The sequence below is a fragment of the Chrysemys picta genome, chromosome 14, assembly GCF_011386835.1.
Source record: "Chrysemys picta bellii isolate R12L10 chromosome 14, ASM1138683v2, whole genome shotgun sequence".
Taxonomy (NCBI): domain Eukaryota; kingdom Metazoa; phylum Chordata; order Testudines; family Emydidae; genus Chrysemys; species Chrysemys picta.
This window is the reverse complement of record NC_088804.1, coordinates 26,302,723-26,310,325: the sequence shown is the minus strand read 5'-3', so window position 1 is coordinate 26,310,325 and position 7,603 is coordinate 26,302,723. Positions and strand designations below refer to the sequence as shown.

The 7,603-nt window shown below is 40.3% G+C and overlaps 1 long non-coding RNA gene across 2 annotated transcripts in view; it reads left to right on the top strand.

Moving 5' to 3' along the window:
- The first annotated feature begins 3,199 nt into the window (after positions 1-3,199).
- LOC135975623 (uncharacterized) overlaps positions 3,200-7,603 on the top strand; it is a 116,229-nt gene continuing 111,825 nt past the window's right edge. The window contains exon 1 of one of the 2 annotated variants that reach the window (XR_010592593.1): positions 3,200-3,274. This is a non-coding gene — a long non-coding RNA (uncharacterized LOC135975623). The remainder of the gene's footprint in view (positions 3,275-7,603) is intronic. The other variant, XR_010592594.1, reaches the window with a different exon arrangement.

The window sequence follows — 7,603 nt, the reverse complement described above, 5'->3', positions numbered from 1 at the left end:
AATTCTTGCGAGGATCAAAGGCCTAACTTACTGTCCTGGAGTTTTGGGTCACTGTCAAGAATGAATATCCTGCACTCTCAACATGTGCCTTGAAACTGATGGTGCCTTTTGTGAGCGCATATTTGTATGTAGCTGGATTCAGTGCACTTGTGTTCATTAAGTCTCAGTATCCATCTGCTGTTGATGTCACATCAGAGATTAGATATGCAATTTCTACCACATCACCAGATTTTGAGAAACTGTGCTGCAATACAAAAGCCCATGTGCCACATTACAGAGCATTAGATAACATATTTAAGATGTAAATTCCGGAGATTCCTTGTTCACTATGTTGCTTCATTGCTGTCTGGGGTCACAAAGTCTCAAAATGGTTGTCACATAGGCAAAAAGTTTGGGAAGGGCTGGATTAATCGTTTTACTGGCTTTTGTGTGGTCCGGACCCTACATGAGAGATCCGTAGCTCTGCTGAGGCTCGCTGACAATGCCATAAAAATGAAAAACAAATTATTTCTTCCAGGGTTGAAGGCCGTTAGTGATGCAGGAAGTGGGGTAGGGCAGCCAATGGGAAAGGAAGGCAAGACTTGATGTAGGTGGCAGCAACTGAAGCGGTTTCCTCCTAAAATCAATGTTAAATGAGATCAGTTCTAAAATAAATGATTTACAAAGTGTTGTGACCCCTTTGGACACTCTGTATAGTCTTAGCACAAGGGTATAATTTCTTAGACAGATGATATAGTGAATTCTCAACTATTAAAGCGGAGCATGAATTTCACAGCATGTGAGCAAAAAGTTAAACACACATCTATGTTGTGTAATGAGAGATAACAAAACACTGAACTGGAGTGAAGAATACCTCAACATTAAATAATTTAGTAGGGAAAGGAGGTGAATAGTGAAGTGTGGCTGGTTATGTTGGGACCGAGGATGACCTGCTGTGGCAACTGTCCAAAGAGGTGAGGGTGGAACATGTTGTGCTGCACTCATCAACAGCTAGCATGTGGTCTCTTGGGGGCCATTGCCAGCTGGGATCTAATGTATATTGGTCCTGAAAATCAGGAAGCCTTTACTGGCTTCTCGATGGCCCTTCTCTTCTGCTGTGCTGAGTTCCACATAGCAAATAATCTGGGCCTTTAATTTTTCCTGACCTGGATCCATAGACCCATGCACAGACATGTGCTTCATTTGTGGTTAAGGCAGAGGCAAGTATTCTGCACATGCTAAATTTAAAGTAAAAATTCAGTGAGCTACATACCTGAGGATCCTATATCTGCACAATTTTTGACATGTCTAGCACCACTATAAATGCATTAGATTAGATGAATAAAGCAGACATCCAAAACTCTGAGAGTTTGCAAACAATTAAAGAAATGCATATGTGTGCTAACATGCATTTGGAGGATACATGTGCTGCAGTATCACAAGCAGGTCCAGCTCCAGGCACCAGTCTGGCAAGCAGGTGCTTGGGGCGGCCACTCCGGAGAGGGGCGGCACGTCCAGCTATTCAGCGGCAATTCGGTGGACGGTCCCTCACTCCCGCTCGGAGCGAAGGACCTCCCGCTGAATTGCCACTGCAGATCACGATCGCGGCTTTTTTTTTTTTGGCTGCTTGGGGTGGCCAAAACCCTGGAGCCGGCCCTGATCACAAGATGTACTGATAGCTCCTCAAACATTGTTATGCCACTTTTTGAGTCATGTGTAGCTTCTCATCTGAAGTCAGAATCTTGCTCTGAACAGAATGCCTATGCTCTTGTGGGTATGAATGAATCCCTTAACTTTATGTAAATTAAGGGTCTTATTCTTATTTTGATACATGTACTGATTCTTCTTGACATAAAAGGGAGATGTACATCAAGAAGAGAATAAATGCCACAGTTTCTGGAGATGATTCATGTAATTATTCAGCTTTCTTGCTCAAACCTTTTTATTTATTTTACTATAATGTCACTATTTTTGCAATCTTGTCAGTCAAAATCCTCAGTCTGGAAAGTTATTGAGGGAAAGCAATATTACATTTTAATATTCAGCTTTTGATCCATAATCAATTTTTGAACTGTGGAATTTGCAGAAAGAATCTGTAAACAGACCAGGTAAATTTAGTTTGAAATAAAAATGATGTGGTGTTACTGGACGTGGTATAGTGCACTTATTAACATAGTTTATAGTAACAATTACACTGTTATGTTTCTGTCCATTATAAGCTCACTTCAATGTGGTGGAGAGAAAATTAATATTCAGTGAAAACAATTATTCAATCAGTTTAACTTCCTGCTGTTGGTACTTCCTGTGAGCTAGGAGTGGAAACTGATTTTCCAACATAAAATGTTCCATTGTGAATAGGTGTATTTAACATGCTCTAGTGTCACATTGATTTTTGTCTGTTTGCCATATTCAGTTTTTATTGTTGCCCACCGAATCCTGGCAATAGCCAATGATTGCCCATTTGCCTGCTTCTCTCCCAAAGGTCTTGGCTTAGGAAGTCCCTCCCTGAATTACTCTGCTAAACCACTAACTTTTTTTCTCAAATCCTTCCTTAAGCCACACCTCAGCTGTAGTGCCCATAAGAAATCAGCCAATCAATGATGGGTAGATTGAGTGGCAATCAGGAATTGCTGATTTTATTTAAATAAATAAACATGTAAAAACAAACATCTAAGATGATTTAGAACCATCAAGTTGTGCCATAGCTAATTTACATAATCATATCACTTTATATAATCTATATTATCACATCACCTGTAGCCTCCATTCCTTCCTTTCCTCCTTCCATTTGTTTATCACACTCACTTATTGCATCTTATTTCAAATTATATTGCAAATTCTTTTGTCAACTGCCCTCTTCCTATGTTTTTATGCAGGAGCCTAGCACAATGGCAGCCTGATCCTGGCTGGACCTTCTAGATGCTACAATACTCATATTAATACCACTTATCTTTGGTATCAGCTGTGTATGTTCCTTTGCTTTAACTTCAGGCCTTGCCACTGATTGACTTTTTATCAACTCTTCATATTTTATCTGATATCCCTTTAAAGCCTGTTATCAAGTAAGAAATTTTAAATGGTAGGCAGCATTTGCCTGAAACTTCCACTATCAGCAGTGGGGATCCTGCTGACAAAGGGTTAACTGGGTTCTGCTCATTGAAGCAGGTGGTGACTTACCCCACCTGTATATAAGGGGGATGGGTGGGGCTTTTTGGGAGAAAGGATTTGAGGTGTAGGCTGAGCAGTTCTGGAGATGGGGGTCTTAGGAACACCTACATCAGTAAGAAGGCTTATGGTGAACTTTCTTACCTTATTTTTAATTGTTTGTTAATAAAGGTAAACTTCAGCAAGAGGGTGAGTTCTGATTGTACCCCATGTGCAGACTTTGTTGTGAGGTCCCAGTCTTTCACCTTTGAAGCTTATCATTCACTTCAGTTGCAGCAGGATAGGCCCCTGAGAGCAGAATTTGATCTCTGGGCCAGATATTCAGTTAGTGTAAATCAATGCAGCTCCATTCGCTTCGAACCTTCTAAATGTGGGTTCCTAAAGTCACAGTGTATTTTACCTGTAAAGACACAACTTGTCCAATGGGGTTACACAGGCAACCTTTAAATAACTCAGCCAAAATAAAAAGAGGGTATAAATGAGATGATGTGTGTAACAAGGCTATGCTGTAGCAAAGATCTCTGTATATGGGAAGGGGGGGGGGAGCTGATGGCCATCTTTTTTTCCCTATGAATGGACATACCCTAAGTTTCCTTCCCAAATGATCTTATGTCTACATTGCAATAAAATAACTCTTGCATGGCTGTGACTAGCCCTGGCTCAAGTAACTTGGGCGCCTGAGGATAAAAATTGCAGTGTAGATGTTTGGGGTGGAGCCCAGGCTCTGAAACTCTTGAAGGGGGGCGGGTCTCAGAGCATAGGCAGCAGGCCGAGCCCCAACTGTGTACGATGCAATTTTTAACCCCACAGCCTAAGCCCCTGAACCCAAGTCAGTTGCCCTGGCCTCTGAGGGTCTGTGCTGTAGTTTTCTTTATTGTAGTGTAGTACTTCTATCCGGACACCTCTTTCATGGACACACTGTGTGTTAACAGAGAATTCTCTATCGTTTTATTCTATTGTTTCACAGTCCTTTTCTGCTGAAAATAGTGAGATTCTATCTCTCCTCTCACTTCGGTTTTACATCAATAAATGAGAGGAGCATTATTGACTTCATTGGAGTTCCTCCTGGTTTAGAGGTGTCAGTGAAATCAGAATCAGGCTCATAGCCTCCTTCTAAAAAGTGAATTACCAAACACAGTTTAAATGAATCTTGAATTGCTCTTGAGAAAAATGTTTTTAATGACTAACAAGGCAATGGTTCTTATTTTGGTGGTGTTTTTGTAAATAACATTCAGGGTATGAATAATGCAAGTGTTGTGACTCCCTTTTCTTATTCTTGTTTTAAAATATGGGACTTCTTGGTGAACAGGTAGAAGAACACCAAGACAGAAAGAAAAGTTTGTTATCTCATTGTATAAATAGCTTATGCAGAAAGTGCAACAACAAAGGCTGTCCATGTTACTCACAGCAGAGCCTTTTAGACTCTTTGCTTACAGCTGCGTAGAAATGTCTGCAACACTGTATCAGTCTTGTAAGAATTAAATGCTTTTGTGATGAGAGGTACCTTTGGAGGCTCAATGAGGAAACCCTTTTGGGCCAGAGGTATCCCCTTACCCCAGTTTTTCCTCTGAGGTAACACCTCTCCCTTCCCCCATCAGCTGTATAAATGATATAAGAATGTTTTCAGGCCACCAGTGGTTGCCTAGGAAACCAGCTGCTGCTCCCAGGGGACCTATGGGGATTGGTTTTGAATCAGGATCGTAGACCGTTCTTGTGGGCCCCAGGACTGGTGCTCCTGAAGATGGTCTGGCCAGGAGTTTCTTCCTCCAAAGCTTGTCTGGGGTGAGGATAAGCAGTTGTGCTAGTCAGAGCAGGTTGACCTTGTAACCCTTATAACCATTACAGGAGAAACCTTTTTTTCATTAGGGGACAGACTGGGAGTATCTGTGGGGAGAGGAGAAGGCTCAGGAGATTGCTCAGTGTGTGTGCAGTCAGGTGTAGCTCAGACTGGCTTGTGGTGTTTATATTAAACTATCTGCTAGCTGCATAAGGAGGAATATTGTACTGTAACACTTGAATAGTGACTCACAAGAAACCAATACACAAAAGTCCTGGCTGGGAAGGGGTATTTTGCCCAGGGTCCTATGACCCCTAGCTGTTCAGTGGCACTAAGCATGGCCTTTCAGGAGGGCATTGTTTCTTATTTGTAATTAATACACCTAGATAAAGCTCTACTTTATACATCTGTAACAACATATAGATTAATTTACAGTATTTCTTGTGTGTTCTCATTAATACTTAAGAGCAGCCAAACTACATCTTAGGATTCAACTAACTGGAAACCATTTTGTGTTATATAATAATCCTCATATACCTGAAGAAGAGCTCTATTTAGCTTGAAATCTTGTCTCTTGCACCAACTGAAGTTGGTTCAATAAAAGATGTTATCTCACCCACCTTGTCCCCCATATGCCAACTACTCATCCTCCCATTATATTAATGTCATTAATTCTGCATTAGGGATGGTTTCACCTCTAGTTCCTAATTCGCATACTGGAAGAAATTATAAATAGACTCCAGACAATAATGAATAAGGGCCCATCTACACTGCAAATATAATTGTCAGAGACCTCATTACAGCACTGTCATCCCCTGACTTGGTTATAAGATAAAGTTTATAGTGGGCCTAAAGCCCTGGCTGTCCAGGTGATGTGCTTAGGTTCTGCCTCAGCCCACATTCTAAATGTTAACCATTGTTGATAGACACAGAAAGTGAATGAACTTAGGGCAGGTCTACACTAGAAACACTACATCGGTGCAGCTGCACTGGTGTAGTATGTCTTGTGAAGATGCTGTATGCTGATGGGAGAGTGCTTCCCCTGTCGGCATAATTAGTCCACCTCTGTGAGAGGCAGAAGCTATGTCAGCGGGAGAAAATCTCCTGCCGACATAGTGCCGGTGTGGATAACTCTTAGGTCGCTGTAACTTGCGTCGCTCAGAGGGTGTCGTTTTCACACCCATGAGCGACGTACATTAGATCGACTTAAGTGGTAGCGTAGATCTGCCCTTAGTGTTTATTACTGGGTATTGCATGTTATGGTAACTAATTTTTGTTTAATCTCAAAAATATACTTAATCACACTTGTTGGAAAATTGATTATCATCATAATTAAAAAATAAATTCTCAGGCAATAGAGGCAGGGTATTGAAAGAGTGATGGATAGCCATGTTTATAGTGACAGCCTGGTTCTCACTTAACACCAATAATTAGTCTGGTAAAGTAACCTCTTACCTGGATGAAAAGTGCTGTAGAGTGGGCATGAATGACTGTAAAGTTGTGCAGACTGGGCTAATGTTAAGAGGTTTTCTGAATCCTTTGAGTGAGTTCCATTTTGAGATTAATAATAAAATATTTTGGTTTCTCTCAAAAGTCAGATCCAGAAGAATACTTAGTTTGGGAATTGGATTTAGCATGTATAATAGTGAAAGAAACTCAATCACCTTGACAGCAGTAAGCTCCCAAATTTCACACTGCATTGCAAAGTATGGCAAGCCTTTTTTAACTGTTGAATTTCTCAGGAGTGCTTTGCAAGTAGTACTGACACTTGGATTTCCAGAAATAGATGTTTAATCAAAGTGTCTGGAATCATGAATTCAGATGGCTATTTATTTAGGTGCTTCAAAAAATATGATCTGATTTTAAATGAGTGATGAAATAGTGTTTCTCTTCCTCTCCCCGTCTGGATGATGAAAGATAAAATAATAAATAAAAGAAAATAAAGAGTTATTCAAAACACGAATTAAGTGGCACTCACATTACAAACACTTTATATTTTTGAATTTCTCTATTTCAGAACAAGGCACCGCAACCAGTTCACCCACCCCAAAATTCTTCTCTCCAATTTGGCAAGATGCTTTTTTTTTTTTTTTTTTTTAAATAAATCTTGTGTAGATAACACAGCTGCAGTTCTCTTCATCATGTACAATTTGAATTATTATGTTCCTTAAAGTGTTTATCCAAAGCATTAGGATGAAGGAAATGCATCACTATCCAATACAATGGAAATTTCTGCTTTTAAACAGCAACAGGAATATTGCCCCTAGAACTTGTTAGAATGCACTTGTGCCATCTGGATGTAGAGCAACCAAATGCATAGTGGCAGATAAGCTCTTCGAATAGGACTCTTGTCCAGAACTGGAGAGAGATGGCATGAGCCATCTTTCTCATCAGACCTTTGTTTTAATCCAAAAGGTACTAGGGTTTTACTGCAACCACGATGTCTTGATTTTTGGTATCTTTCTTTCACAAATGCACAATCTATTCCACGCTGGCTGATGCGCGGCAGGAACACCTCTCATTGAAAATACTGCAATGTGCTAATTTCACACCAGCCTGAAGATGATACTGAATAGCTGACAGAATTGTTAAAAGTGGCTGTCTTCTGTCTCGATGAAAATACTTATTTAATGATTTAAGATTGTCTCATGTGCTTTTGGTAGAAAACAGTAGCTACTAAAG